At 38.3% G+C, this 13,646-nt stretch overlaps 1 long non-coding RNA gene across 1 annotated transcript; it reads right to left on the bottom strand.

Annotated features, from left to right (window-relative positions):
* Positions 1–455: 455 nt before the first annotated feature.
* LOC130458390 (uncharacterized) lies at positions 456–1,122 on the bottom strand. Its single transcript, XR_008917691.1, has 2 exons — positions 853–1,122; positions 456–641 (listed from the first exon to the last, which is right to left on the bottom strand). It is a non-coding gene; the product is annotated as an uncharacterized LOC130458390 (long non-coding RNA).
* Positions 1,123–13,646: the final 12,524 nt, after the last annotated feature.

Here is a 13,646-nt window from a genome sequence, read left to right as displayed (position 1 = left end):
GAGAAGTATAACAAGTGTGAGCATGATCAGAGAAACTGGGTGACCTGAGTGCCCCCCTCCAGTGTGCAGAGATGATGTGGGATTCTCTGTGACTCCCTGAAGTGTCTCATAAATGACATGTCATTCACACCCCAGTGGAAAAGCAGACCCAAGTACCGAAGCATTCCTCAAGCGTGACACATCTACTCTGTTTGCATCATGTTTTACACATTCAGATCATTTGACAGGCCCGAGACCCTCAGCCCTTCTGATCTTTCATTGTCATTTTGAATCAGTTTCAGGCAAGGCAACAAGAACTGGTTGGAGAACTTATGTGGGCCTGGGAAAAAATGCACCAGGGCAGTGAAGGAAAAATGGGCTTGTTAATAAATTTAAAACTAATAATCAACTTCAGTTCATGGCACACACACAAAAGAACATCCAACTTAACCAAAACCCAAGCTTCAAAATAAAAGTTTGTGAGAAAAAAGGGACTTTATTCAAAGTGCTTCAATTTTGTGGAACAGTGCAGGAGGAACAGCAGTAGGGCAAAAGGAAACTCGGAATGTTGGAGCTGGAAGGGACTCTAAGGGATCAGCTTTTCCAACCACCATATTTTACAAATAGGAGAACTGAAGTCAAGAAAAGAAGAGTGACTTGTCCTAGATCACACAGCCAAAAGGTAGAAAAACAAGAACTTGAAATCTTAAAATGAAATGAGTTAATATTTGTAAAGCTCTTTGCAAACTTTCAAGGGTTATATAAAGAGCTCTAGTTATTATTAATTTAATTAGTATAATATATTATACATACTATTTATAGAGTATGATTATTATCAAACCCAAATCATTTGACTGTAAGTTCAGGGCTTACCTCCTAACTATGGACATTAGATTTCCACCTCTCCCTCTGCTTTCCTTCCCATACCTACTTGTCCACACCATAACTTCTCATCTCTTGACCCTTCAGTTCTCTTTGAAGCCATCTCCCCTACAATGGTTTCTCTTTTCTCTATCTTGATCTCTTGGTGATTTAACTTTCCACTGTCCTCATCTCTTAAATCCCCAGCCCCCTTATCATTTTTCCAATTGCTCCCTGCCAAGCCTTGGATTACTCCTGCTATCTGCCACCTTCGCTCCTGCACACATGCTGCTGAACAAAGGTCAAGAAACTCATGCAACCCAACTGACCACCTACATCATAGATTTGTTTCACAGCCTCAACAGAGCCCTCACTGTTGCCAGGCAATCCTGTTAGACTGCCTTTATCACTATCCCACTCATTCAAGTGGCTCTTGCAAACTTTTTCACCTCTCCTCAAACCTTCTATGACTTCTCTCCCTCCATACCTTTCAGCTGAGAATCTTGTCCTATATTTTTACAGAAGAAATCGAGGCCATTTAGTTAGTTCCTTCTTTTCCCCTCTGCCTCATCTCACTTTGCTCATATACCTCCTGTCACTATCTCCTTTACCCCCATTTCAGTGATAAAGTGGTTTTACTTCTTGCAAAGACTAATAATAATCCCACAAACTGTTCAAGTGATCCTAGCCCATCCCATCTCCTCTAATAGATCATCCATCCTCTTTGTCATCTCCACTCTGTGATTTACTTGCAATCTCTCCCTGTCTACTGGTTTATTTCCTACTGCCTCTGAACATTCCCCTATTTCTCCAACCTCAAGAGAACCCTCACTTGACAAGTCCATTCCCACTATTTTCCTAAATCTCTTCTACTCTTTGTAGTCAAACTAGTGATGGTCATCTAGAGGAAATGTCTCCAATTTCTCTCTTTTTACTCTCTTCTTAACATTTCACAATCTAGCTTCTCATTCTACCAAAACTGATCTCTCCAAAGTTACCAATGCTCTCTTTTTTTTCAGTTTTTAAAACATTATTTTATTTGGTCATTTTCATACATTGTTCATTGGAAACAGATCATTTTCTTTTCCTCCTCCCCTCCCCCTGCCCTGCCACCCCTTCCCTAGGCCACAGGCGATTCGTGTGGGTGTCACGTGTGTCCTTGCTCTGAAGCCATTTCCTTGTTGTTGGTATTTGCATTAGGGTGCTCATTTAGCATCTCTCCTCAATCATGTCCCCTCAACCTCTGTAGTCAAGCAGTTGCTTTTCCTCCGTGTTTTTACTCCCTCACTTTGTCCTCTGCTTGAGGATAGTTTGTTTTGTTTTGTTTTTTTCTCATAGATCACTGGAGGTTGTTCAGGGACATTGTAAAGCCATTCCTGGAGAAGTCCATTACATTCTCTTGTACCACAATGTGTCAGTCTCTGTGTACAATGTTCTCCTGGTTCTGCTCCTCTCACTCTGCATCAATTCCTGGAGTTTGTTCCAGTCTCCATGGAATTCCTCCACTTTATTATTCCTTGAGCACAATAGTATTCCATCACCAACATATACCACAATTTGTTCAGCCATTCCCCAATTGAAGGGCATCCCCTCATTTTCCAATTTTTGGCCACCACAAGCTCAGCTATGAATATTCTTGTACAAGTCTTTTTCCTTATTATCTCTTTGGGGTACAAACCCAGCAGTGCTATGGCTGGATCAAAGGGCAGACAGTCTTTTATCACCCTTTGGGCATAGTTCCAAATTGCCCTCCAGAATGGCTGGATCAATTCACAACTCCACCAGCAATGAATTAATGTCCCAACTTTGCCACATCCCTTCCAGCATTCATTACTTTCCTTTGCTGTCATGTTGAACAATCTACTAGGTATGAGGTGATACCTCAAAGTTGTTTTGATTTGCATCTCTCTGATTATAAGAGATTTAGAAAACTTTTTCATGTGCTTATTAATAGTCTTGATTTCTTTAAATGAAAATTGCCTATTCATGTCCCTTGCCCATTTTTTTTTTACTTTTTAAACATTATTTTATTCGGTTATTTACAAACATTATTCATTGGAAACAATGATCATTATCTTTTCCTCCCCCCGTTCCCCTCCCACCACTTCTCCCATAGCCAGCGCACAATTCCACTGGGTTTCACATGTGTTCTTGGTTCGAACCCATTTCCATGTTGTTGGTATTTGCACTAGAGTGCTCATTTAGAGTCTCTCCTCAGTCATTTCCTTTCAGCCCCTGTAGTCAAGCACTTGCTTTTCATCGGTGTTTTTACTCCCAGTTTATCCTCTGCTTGTGGATAGTGTTTTTTAGATCCCTGCAGATTGTTCAGATACATTGCATTGTCCCTAGTGGAGGAGTCCATTACCTTCGATTGTACCACAGTGTATCAGTCTCTGTGTACAATGTTTTCCTGGTTCTGCTCCTTTCGCTCTGCATCACTTCCTGGAAGTTGTTTCAGTCTCCGTGGAATTCCTCCACTTTGTTATTCCTTTTAGCACAATAGTATTCCATCACCAACATATACCACAATTTGTTCAGCCATTCCCCAATTGAAGGACATCCCCTCATTTTCCAATTTTTGGCCACCACAAAGAGCGCAGCTATGAATATTCTTGTACAAGTCTTTTTACTTATTGTCTCTTTGGGGTACAAACCCAGCAGTGCTATGACTGGATCAAAGGGCAGACAGTCTTTTATCACCCTTTGAGCATAGTTCCAAATTGCCCTCCAGAATGGTTGGATCAGTTCACAACTCCACCAGCAATGAATTAATGTCCCTACTTTGCCATATCCGCTCCAGCATTCATTACTTTTCATAGCTGTCATGTTAGCCAATCTGCTAGGTGTGAGGTGATACCTTAGAGTTCTTTTGATTTGCATCTCTCTGATTATAAGAGATGTAGAGCACTTTTTCATGTGCTTATTAATAGTTTTGATTTCTTTGGCTGAGAACTGCCTGTTCATGTCCCTTGCCCATTTATCAATTGAAGAATGGCTTGATTTTTTGTACAATTGATGTAGCTCTTTGTAAATTTGAGTAATTAAACCTTTGTCAGAGGTTTTTATGAAGATTTTTTCCCAATTTGTTGTTTTCCTTCTGATTTTAGTTACATTGGTTTTGTTTGTACAAAAGCTTTTTAATTTGATGTAGTGGAAATTATTTATTTTACATTTTGTGACTCTTTCTATGTCTTGCTTGGTTTTAAAGTCTTTCCCTTCCCAAAGTTCTGACATGTATACTATTCTGTGTTTACCTAATTTACTTATAGTTTCCTTCTTTATGTTCATGTCAGTCACCCATTTTGAATTTATCTTGGTAAAGGGTGTGAGGTGTTTATCTAATCCTAATCTCTCCCACACTGTCTTCCAGTTTTCCTAGCAGTTTTTATCGAATAGTGGATTTTTGACCCAAAAGCAGGGATCTTTGGGTTTGTCAAAGACTGTCTTACTGAGGTCATTTACCCCAAGTCTATTCCACTGATCCTCCTTTCTATCTCTTAGCCAGTACCAAATTGTTTTGATGACTGCTGCTTTGTAATATAGTTTGAGATCTGCGACTGCAAGGCCACCTTCCTTTGTATTTTTTTTCCATTATTTCCCTGGATATCCTTGATCCTTTGTTATTCCAAATGAACTTTGTTATGGTTTTTTCTAAATCAGTAAAGAAATTTTTTGGAAGTTCTATGGGTATGGCACTAAATAGATAGATAAGTTTGGGTAGGATGGTCATTTTTATTATATTGGCTCGTCCTATCCATGAGCAGTTAATGTTTTTCCAATTGCTCAAGTCTAATTTTAGTTGTGTGGAGAGTGTTTTGTAATAGTGTTCATATAGTTCCTGTGTTTGTTTCGGGAGATAGATTCCTAGGTATTTTATTTTGTCTAAGGTGATTTTGAATGGGATTTCTCTTTCTAGGTTTTGCTGCTGAACTATGTTGGAGATGTATAGAAATGCTGATGACTTATGTGGGTTTATTTTGTATCCTGCAACTTTGCTAAAGTTGTTGATTATTTCAATCAGCTTTTTGGTTGAATCTCTAGGATTCTTTAAGTAGACCATCATGTCATCTGCAAAGACCAATAGCTTAGTCTCCTCCTTGCCTATTTTGATGCCTTCAATTTCTTTTTCTTCTCTAATTGCTACTGCTAGTGTTTCTAGTACAATATTATATAGTAGAGGTGATAATGGGCATCCTTGTTTTACTCCTGATCTTATTGGGAATGCATTTAGTTTATCCCCATTGCAGATGATATTGGCTGATGGTTTTAGGTATATACTGTTTATTATTTTTAGGAACGACCCTCCTATTCCTATGCTTTCTACTGTTTTCAATAGGAATGGATGTTGTATTTTGTCAAAGGCTTTTTCTGCATCTATTGAGATAATCATGTGCTTTTTGTTGGTTTTCTTGTTGATATGGTCAATTATTTGGATGGTTTTCCTAATATTGAACCAGCCCTGTATCCCTGGTATAAATCCTACTTGATCATGGTGGATGACCCTTCTGATCACTTGCTGGAGTCTTTTCACTAGTATCCTATTTAAGATTTTTGGATCTATATTCATTAGGGAGATTGGTCTATAATTTTCTTTCTCTGTTTTTGATCTGCCTGGTTTTGGAATCAGTACCATGTTTGTGTCATAAAAGGAGTTTGGTAGAATTCCCTCTTTGCTTATTATGTCAAATAGTTTGTATAGTATTGGGATTAATTGTTCTCTGAATGTTTGATAGAATTCACTTGTGAATCCATCGGGCCCTGGGGATTTTTTCTTAGGGAGTTCTTTGATAGCCTGTTGGATTTCATTTTCTGATATGGGATTATTTAAGAATTCTATTTCTTCTTCCCTTGCCCATTTTTCAATTGGAGAATGGCTTGACTTTTTGTACAACTGGTTTAGCTCTTTATAGATTTGAGTAATTAGACCTTTGTCAGAGGTTTTTGTTATGAAGATTGTTTCCCAATTTGTTGCTTTCCTTCTAATTTTAGTTACATTTGTTTTGTTTGTACAAAAACTTTTTAATTCGATATAGTCAAAATTATTTATTTTGCATTTTGTGACTCTTTCTAAGTCTTGCTTGGTTTTAAAATCTTTCCCTTCCCAAAGTTCTGACATGTATACTATTCTGTGTTCACCTAATTTACTTAGAGTTTCCTTCTTTATATTCAAGTCATTCGTCCATTCTGAGTTTATCTTGGTGTAGGGTGTGAGGTGTTGATCCAAACCTAATCTCTCCCACACTGTCTTCCAATTTTCCCAGCAGTTTTTTTTATCAAATACTGGATTTTTGTCCCAAAAGCTGGGGTCTTTGGGTTTGTCATAGACTGTCTTGCAGAGGTCATTTACCCCATGTCTATTCCACTGATCCTCCTTTCTGTCTCTTAGCCAGTACCAAATTGTTTTGATGACCACTGCTTTGTAATATAGTTTGAGATCTGGGACTGCAAGACCACCTTCCTTTGTATTTTTTTCATTATTTCCCTGGATATCCTTGATCCTTTGTTCTTCCAAATGAACTTTGTTATGGTTTTTTCTAATTCAGTAAAAAAGTTTTTTGGAAGTTCAATGGGTATGGCACTAAATAGATAGATAAGTTTGGGTAGGATAGTCATTTTTATTATGTTAGCTCGTCCCACCCATGAGCATTCAATGTTTTTCCAATTGTTTAGATCTAGATTTAATTGTGTGGAGAGTGTTTCGTAGTTGTGTTCATATAGTTCCTGTGTTTGTCTCGGCAGATAGATTCCTAAGTATTTTGTATTGTCTCAGGTGACTTTAAATGGAATTTCTCTTTCTAATTCTTGCTGTTGAACTGGGTTGGAGATATATAGAAATGCTGATGACTTATGTGGGTTTATTTTGTATCCTGCAACTTTGCTAAAGTTGTTGATTATTTAGATTAGCTTTTTGGTTGATTCCCTGGGATTCTTTAAGTAAATCATCATATCATCCTCAAAGAGTGACAGCTTGGTCTCCTGATTGCCAATTTTAATACCTTCAATTTCTTTTTCTTCTCTAATTGCTACTGCTAGTGTTTCTAGTACAATATTAAATAATAAAGGTGATAATGGGCATCCTTGTTTGACTCCTGATATTATTGGGAAGGCTTTGAGTTTTTACCCATTGCAGATGATGTTTGCTGATGGTTTTAGGTATATACTGTTTATTATTTTTAGGAAAGGCCCTTCTTTTCCTATACTTTCTAGCGTTTTCAATAGGAATGGATGTTGTATTTTGTCAAAGGATTTTTCTGCATCTATTGAGATAATCATGTGATTTGGGTTGGTTTGCTTGTTGATATGGTCAATTATGTGGATGGTTTTCCTAATATTGAACCATCCTTGCATTCCTGGTATGAATCCTACCTGATTGTAGTGGACAACACTTGTGATGACTTGCTGGAAAGGTAATTTATTTCTTCTTTTAGCCTAGGCAATTTACATTTTTGTAAGTGTTCATCCATATCACTTAGATTGCCATATTTTTTGCCATATAATTGGGCATAGTCGTTTTTAATGATTGCCTTGATTTCCTCTTCATTAGAGGTGAGGTCTCCCTTTTCATCTTGGATACTGGCAATTTGGTTTTTTTCTTTCCTTTTTTTAATTAGACTGACTAGTACTTTGTCAATTTTATTTGTTTTTTCAAAGTACCAGCTTCTAGTCTTATTTATTAAATCAATAGTTCTTTGACTTTCAATTTTATTAATTACTCCTTTGATTTTTAGAATCTCTAATTTAGTCTTCATCTGAGGGTTTTTAATTTGTTCACTTTCTAGTTTTTTAATTTGCATGCCCAATTCATTGACATCTTCCCTTCTTAATGTGTTTATATATGAACTCAAGGATATAAATTTCCCCCTGAGTACTGCTTTGGCTGCATCCCATAGGTTTTGAAAGGATGTCTCACCATTGTAATTTTCTTCAATGAAGTTATTAATTGTTTCCATGATTTGTTCTTTAGCTAGCTGGTTTTGGAGAATCATATTGTTTAATTTCCAATTAATTTTTGATATATCTATCCATGAACCCTTACTAATTATTATTTTTATTGCATTGTGGTCTAAAAAGGTTGCATTTATTATTTCTGCCCTTTTGCACTTGTTTGCAATGATTTTGTGCCCTAGTACATGGTCAGTTTTTGTGAATGTACCATGTACTGCTGAAAAGAAGGTGTATTCCTTTTTGTCCCTATTTATTTTTCTCCATATGTCTACTAACTTTAATTTTTCTAAGATTTCATTTGCTTCTCTCACCTCTTTCTTATTTATTTTTTTATTTGATTTATCTAGGTCGGATAGGGGAAGGTTCAGATCTCCCACTAGTATAGTTTTTCTATCTATTTCATCCCTGAACTCCTCTAGTTTCTTCTTTAAAAAATTGGATGCTCTGCCATTTGGTGCATACATATTGAGTACAGATATTTCCTCATTGTCTATACTGCCTTTTACCAGGATGTAATTACCTTCCTTATCTCTTTTAACTAGATTTATTTTTTACTTTGGCTTTGTCCGATATCATGATTGCTACTCCTGCCTTCTTTTTATCATTTGATGCCCAATAGATTTGGCTCCATCATCTTACTTTCACCCTATGCGTATCTAACTTCCTCATGTGTGTTTCTTGCAGACAGCATATGGTAGGGTTTTGGATTCTAATCCACTCTGCTATTCGCTTGCATTTTATAGGTGAGTTCATTCCATTCACATTCAGAGTTATGATTACTAGCTGTGTATTTCCCAGCATTTTGATTTCTACTCCTGGTCCTGCCTTTTCTTCTTTCACTATTTACTTCTACACCAATGTTTGTTTATAAACAGTCCCCCTAGTTCCCACCCTTATTTTACTTCCCTTTCTACCCCCTCCCTTCTTATTCCCTCCCTTATTTTCCCCTGTAGTCTTTTTAAAATCCCCCTTACCCTCTCCCTCCCTTGTACTGCTTCCCTCCCCACCAGTCCATTTTTTACCCTTCTACTCCCTTATAGGGCGCAAATCTATTTTCTTCCCCAATGGATTGGATTGTTCTTCCCTCTTTGGGTCAGTTTCAAAGTATGTAAGAGTTGAGTACTTCCTATCTCCAACCTCTTTACCCTTCCAGTGTATGGATGTTCTCCCCCCCCCCACCATGAGCTTCTTTGTGACATATAAATTTACCCCCATTTGTTTCTTTTCCCATTTCTTTTAGTCATAACCTCTTTTTTTTAGCTCTAGTTATGTATATATATGTATATATATACATACATATGTATATGTATTTATGCATGCATATATCTATATACCTGTTTATGTCTTGTTCTTTCATCCTATACAGTTTGTCACTGTTCCCTCTGAGTGTAGTTCTTCTAGCTGCTCAGGTGATAGCAACAATTTTTAAGAGTTACCAATGACCTCTTTTCTTATAGGGATACATATCATTTTAACTTATTGAGTCTCTTAAAAAATTTTTGTTGTTGTTTTTCCCCCCTCTTTTTTAGTTACCTTTTTATGATTCTCTTGAGTTCTGTGGTTGGACATCAAATTTTCTGTTCAGGTCTGGTCTTTTATTCATGAATGCTTGGAACTCTTCTGTTGTGTTGAATGACCATACTTTCCCCTGTAAGAATATAGTCAGTTTTGATGGGTATTTTATTCTTGGTTGTAGACCTAGTTCCCTTGCTTTCCGGAATATCATATTCCATGACTTTCGGTCCTTCAGTGTGGATGCAGTCAGATTCTGTGTTAACCTCACCGTGTTTCCATGGTATCTGAATGGCTTCTTCTTGGCAGCTTGTAATATCTTTTCTTTCATCTGATTGTTTTTGAATTTGGCTATAACATTTCTTGGTGTTGTCATTTGGGGATTAAATACAGGGGGTGATCTGTGGATTCTTTCAATCTCCACTTTCCCCTCTTGTTCTAGGATCTCAGGACAGTTTTCTTGAATAATTTCCTCTAGTATTATGTCCAGGCTTTTTTCTTTTGTCTTGTTCTTCTGGTAGTCCAATTATTCTTTTGATTGTCTCTTCTTGAATGATTTTCTAAATCGTCTATTTTGTGAATGAGATGCTTCACATTTTCCTCAATTTTTTCATTCTTTTTGTTTTATTTTATAGTGTCCTGTTGATTCTAGTTGTTTTATTCTTGTTCTTAAAGATTGGATTTCATCTCTGGCTTTTTGGTCATCCTTTTCCTTCTGGTCTGATTTTCTTTGAAGATCATCTTTCATCCTCTTTACTTCGTCTTTCAACTCCTTTGCCTCATTTTCCAGCTGGTTGATTTTGGCTTTCAAGACACTATTTTCACATTTTAGTTCAAGTGCCTCTGTTTCCAGATGACTTATCTTAATTTTTAAGTTCTTTTTCCAATTGTCTTCAGCCTCGGTTAGTTGTGTTTTGAGTTCTTCCACAGCCTGTATCCAATTCACTGGGATTTCTGGTTTATTGTTTGCTGATCTCTCCCCCTCTGTTCCATTTGCTGAGTAGAAGCTGTCTATTGTAGTTTCTTTCTTCTGTTTCTGTTGTTTGCTCAAATTCACCCTTTCTTTACTCCCTGTAGTTGTCTGTGCTCTTGTTCCTCTCATTTTCTTTTGTTTTTTGGGGATGTCTATCAGTCTCCCCTCTTGGAGCTTTAACAGATCTCTTGGTGTAGTCTCTGGGGGAGGGTTGTTGGGGGTTTGAGCTTCCCTGTCCTCTGAAGGCTTTTTATTGGCTTAAAGTCCAGCAGTCAGTGAGGATGGGTGTGGAGCCTGGGCTTCCCTGTGTTCTGGAGACTTTTGATGGGATTAAGTTCAGCTTGGTTGGGCTGGGTTTACTCTGAGTTTTAAACTTCCTGGACGGCTAGAGCAAATATGGAGGATCTCCAAAGCTCTGGCCAGGCTGCCAGGTCTATGCTCCTTTTAGGCTGCTATCTTGACTCCGCCTCTAGGTTTCTGTTCTTTCAGAAGACCCTGCCCTCTAAGGGGGGAGGGGTTGTGGCCTCCCTGGGCTCTGAGGGCTCCTGATGGGATTAGGTTCAGCTGATTTGGACTGAATGAGCCCTGAAGCAAAAAAACTCTTCCTCCACAATCTGTGTTGAATGCCCGGAGACTGGCCCAGGTTGCTTTCAAGGTAAGCCCTTCTCCAGCCCTGAGGTTTTTGTTCTTTCAGAAGCTCTGATGGCTCTTGATGGGATTATGTTCAGCTGGTGTGGGCGGAATGATCCCCGAACCAAAAAAAAAAAAAAAACCCTCCTCCTCCATAATCTGTGTTGAATGCCTGGAGACTGGCCCAGGTTACTTTCAAGGTAATCTCTTTCGGAACAACCTTTTGCCAGCCATGAGGTTCCTGTCCTTTCAGTAGCTCTGAGGTCTCCTTTTGATCCAGGTCCAGGAGGAGAGTTCCCCAGGTCTATCCTGTTGTTCAGCTTGAATTTCGGTGTCCTAGGAGCACTCAGTTTGCGATCGGTAAAAAGGGTTTCCAAGGTCTGAACTTTCACTGCTTCTACGCCGCCATCTTGACTGGAAGTCACCAATGCTCTCTTTATTCCTATATCCAGTGTTTTTTTTCACAATTTTCATTCTCATCCCTTCTACCACCTTTGAAACTATTGATAATCCTTTCCTTGATCTTCCTTCTTTTTAGATTTTCAGGACATCACTCTTTTTCTGCTTCTCCTCCTACCTATCTGACTATTCCCTTGCTGTCTGTCCTCTAATCAGAGGTTCTCCAAAGGATTCCGATCTAGGCCTCTCCTCTCTCTCTACTCCTTCACTTGGTGATCTCATCAGCTCCTGTGGGTTTAATTATTATCTAAGCGGGCAGTTTTCAAATCTCCCTTTCCTGCCCTAGATTTTCTACCATCCTCTAGTCTCATCTCCAATTATCTTTCAGATCTTAACCTGAGTGTCCAGTAGGCATCTTAAGCACAATATATCCAAAACAGAACTCGATTTCTTCTCAGACCATTCCCACCCTCCTACTCCATTACCCATTACTCAGACTTGCAAACTAGCAGTCATCCTGGATTTCTCACTATCTTTCACCCTCCATATCCAAGCTGTTGCCAAGGTCCATCCACTTTACCTTAGTAACACTTCCCCTTCTCTCCCCCGACATTACCTCTATTCTGGTTCAATACTTCATCATTCTAATCCTGGACTCTTGCAGTTGTCTGCTGGTGGGTCTGCCTGCCTTAAGTCTCTCTCCATTCCAATCCATCTTCCATTCAGCCCGAAAACATCAATCTGAATGTCAGCTCTGTGCTCAATAAACTCCAGTGGTTCCTAATGCCTTGAAGATCAAATATGAAATTCTGCTTGGTATTTAGAGCCCTTGATAACTCAGTCACTTTTATCTTTTCAGTCTTCTTACACTTTACTCCCCAACATGTGTTCTTCAAACCAATGACAGCAGTCTCCTGACTCTTCTATGAAAAATACATTCCACCTTTGGGCTCCTAGCATTTTCTTTGGCCATTCCCTATGCCTAGAATGCACTTTCTTGCTCACCTCCTACTGACTTCCCAGGCTTACTTTAAGTCCCAATTAAAATCCCATCTCCTACAGAAAACCTTTCCCAACTTCTCTTAATCCTAGAGCCTTCCCTCTCTTATTTACTTATGTGTCCTGTATATAGCTTGTCAATACATATTTGTTTGCTTTTTATCTCCCCCATTAGACTGAGCTCCTTAAAGACAGAAACTATATTTTGCCTCTTGTGTATCCCTAGTGTTTAGCATAGCTCATGCACATAGTAAGGTGACAAAGTAAAATGATAAGATGGGGATAGGTTCTCTTCCTTCAACTTACCCTGAGAATACTTCTCTTTTTCTTCCCTTCCAGGCCCTTCATTCCTAAGGTTTTCATCTCTCTATTTGGTCTTATTTCTCTACAAGATCAAAGAGTGGAATGGGCAGCCAGGTAGATCAATGGATAGTCAAATCTAGAGATGGGAGTTCCTTGGTTGAAACCTGACCTCAGATATGATCTTGGGCAAGTCATTCAACCCCAATTGCCTCGCCCTTACTACTCTTCAACCTTAATGGCTACTTAGTATCAATTCTAAGGCAGAAGGTAAGAGTTATTAAAAAAAATCAACAAATACATAATCGCCTGAAGAGTTACCTGAAAAAATATGATGTCCTAAATCTTACAATCTCAGTGTTGCTCTTTTTTGGGAAGTAAGTAGAATATGCTACAGAAGGTGGAACAGAGAGAACTTTAGCTATTTTTAGCCTGAAAAATGATCATGTTTTTGGACAGAACTGAACTTGTGCTTTTATTGTTGTGCATAAGTCTTGGGGAATTGTTTATCTGCATAGATTTCCTCTGTCTTAGAGAGTTAGTTGCTAGAGATACTGAGAAGGCAAGTGACTTGTCTAGAGGCTCTCAATCAATGTAAATAAGAGGCAAGGCTTGAACTCTGGACTCTGATATTCACTATGCCATCTTTATGATGTATTTATGTATGAGGGCAAATGGCCATCTGGACTGAAGGATTTGTGGTATGTTGTGATTTTTTCCAGTTGCATGGGGAATTCCAAACCAAAAAGGAAATGTTATTTTTCCCTCACATTTTCCCTTTTTTTATATCCACAAACTAATCTCAATAAAATTCAACATACAGAGTGGGCAGAAATGAAATCTTATTGGATCAGTAGTGAGAGAAATTCCCTCTTTAAAAAAAAACAAACCAGAATACACAACCTGTTCAAAGGCTAAACCACATGCCCCCTGTCAGATTCTCTTTTTGAGTAAACGCTCACATATCTTATCTCTTTCTTCCTTCCTCCATGGAAAATGTGACCATTTGTCCTTTTCTGGAATGTAATAATTAAGCTTAAGGATCCTA

The sequence above is a fragment of the Monodelphis domestica genome, chromosome 3, assembly GCF_027887165.1.
Source record: "Monodelphis domestica isolate mMonDom1 chromosome 3, mMonDom1.pri, whole genome shotgun sequence".
In the NCBI taxonomy this organism is placed as follows: domain Eukaryota; kingdom Metazoa; phylum Chordata; class Mammalia; order Didelphimorphia; family Didelphidae; genus Monodelphis; species Monodelphis domestica.
Note: the sequence above shows the minus strand (reverse complement) of the source record. Positions and strands in the feature narration are given on the sequence as shown.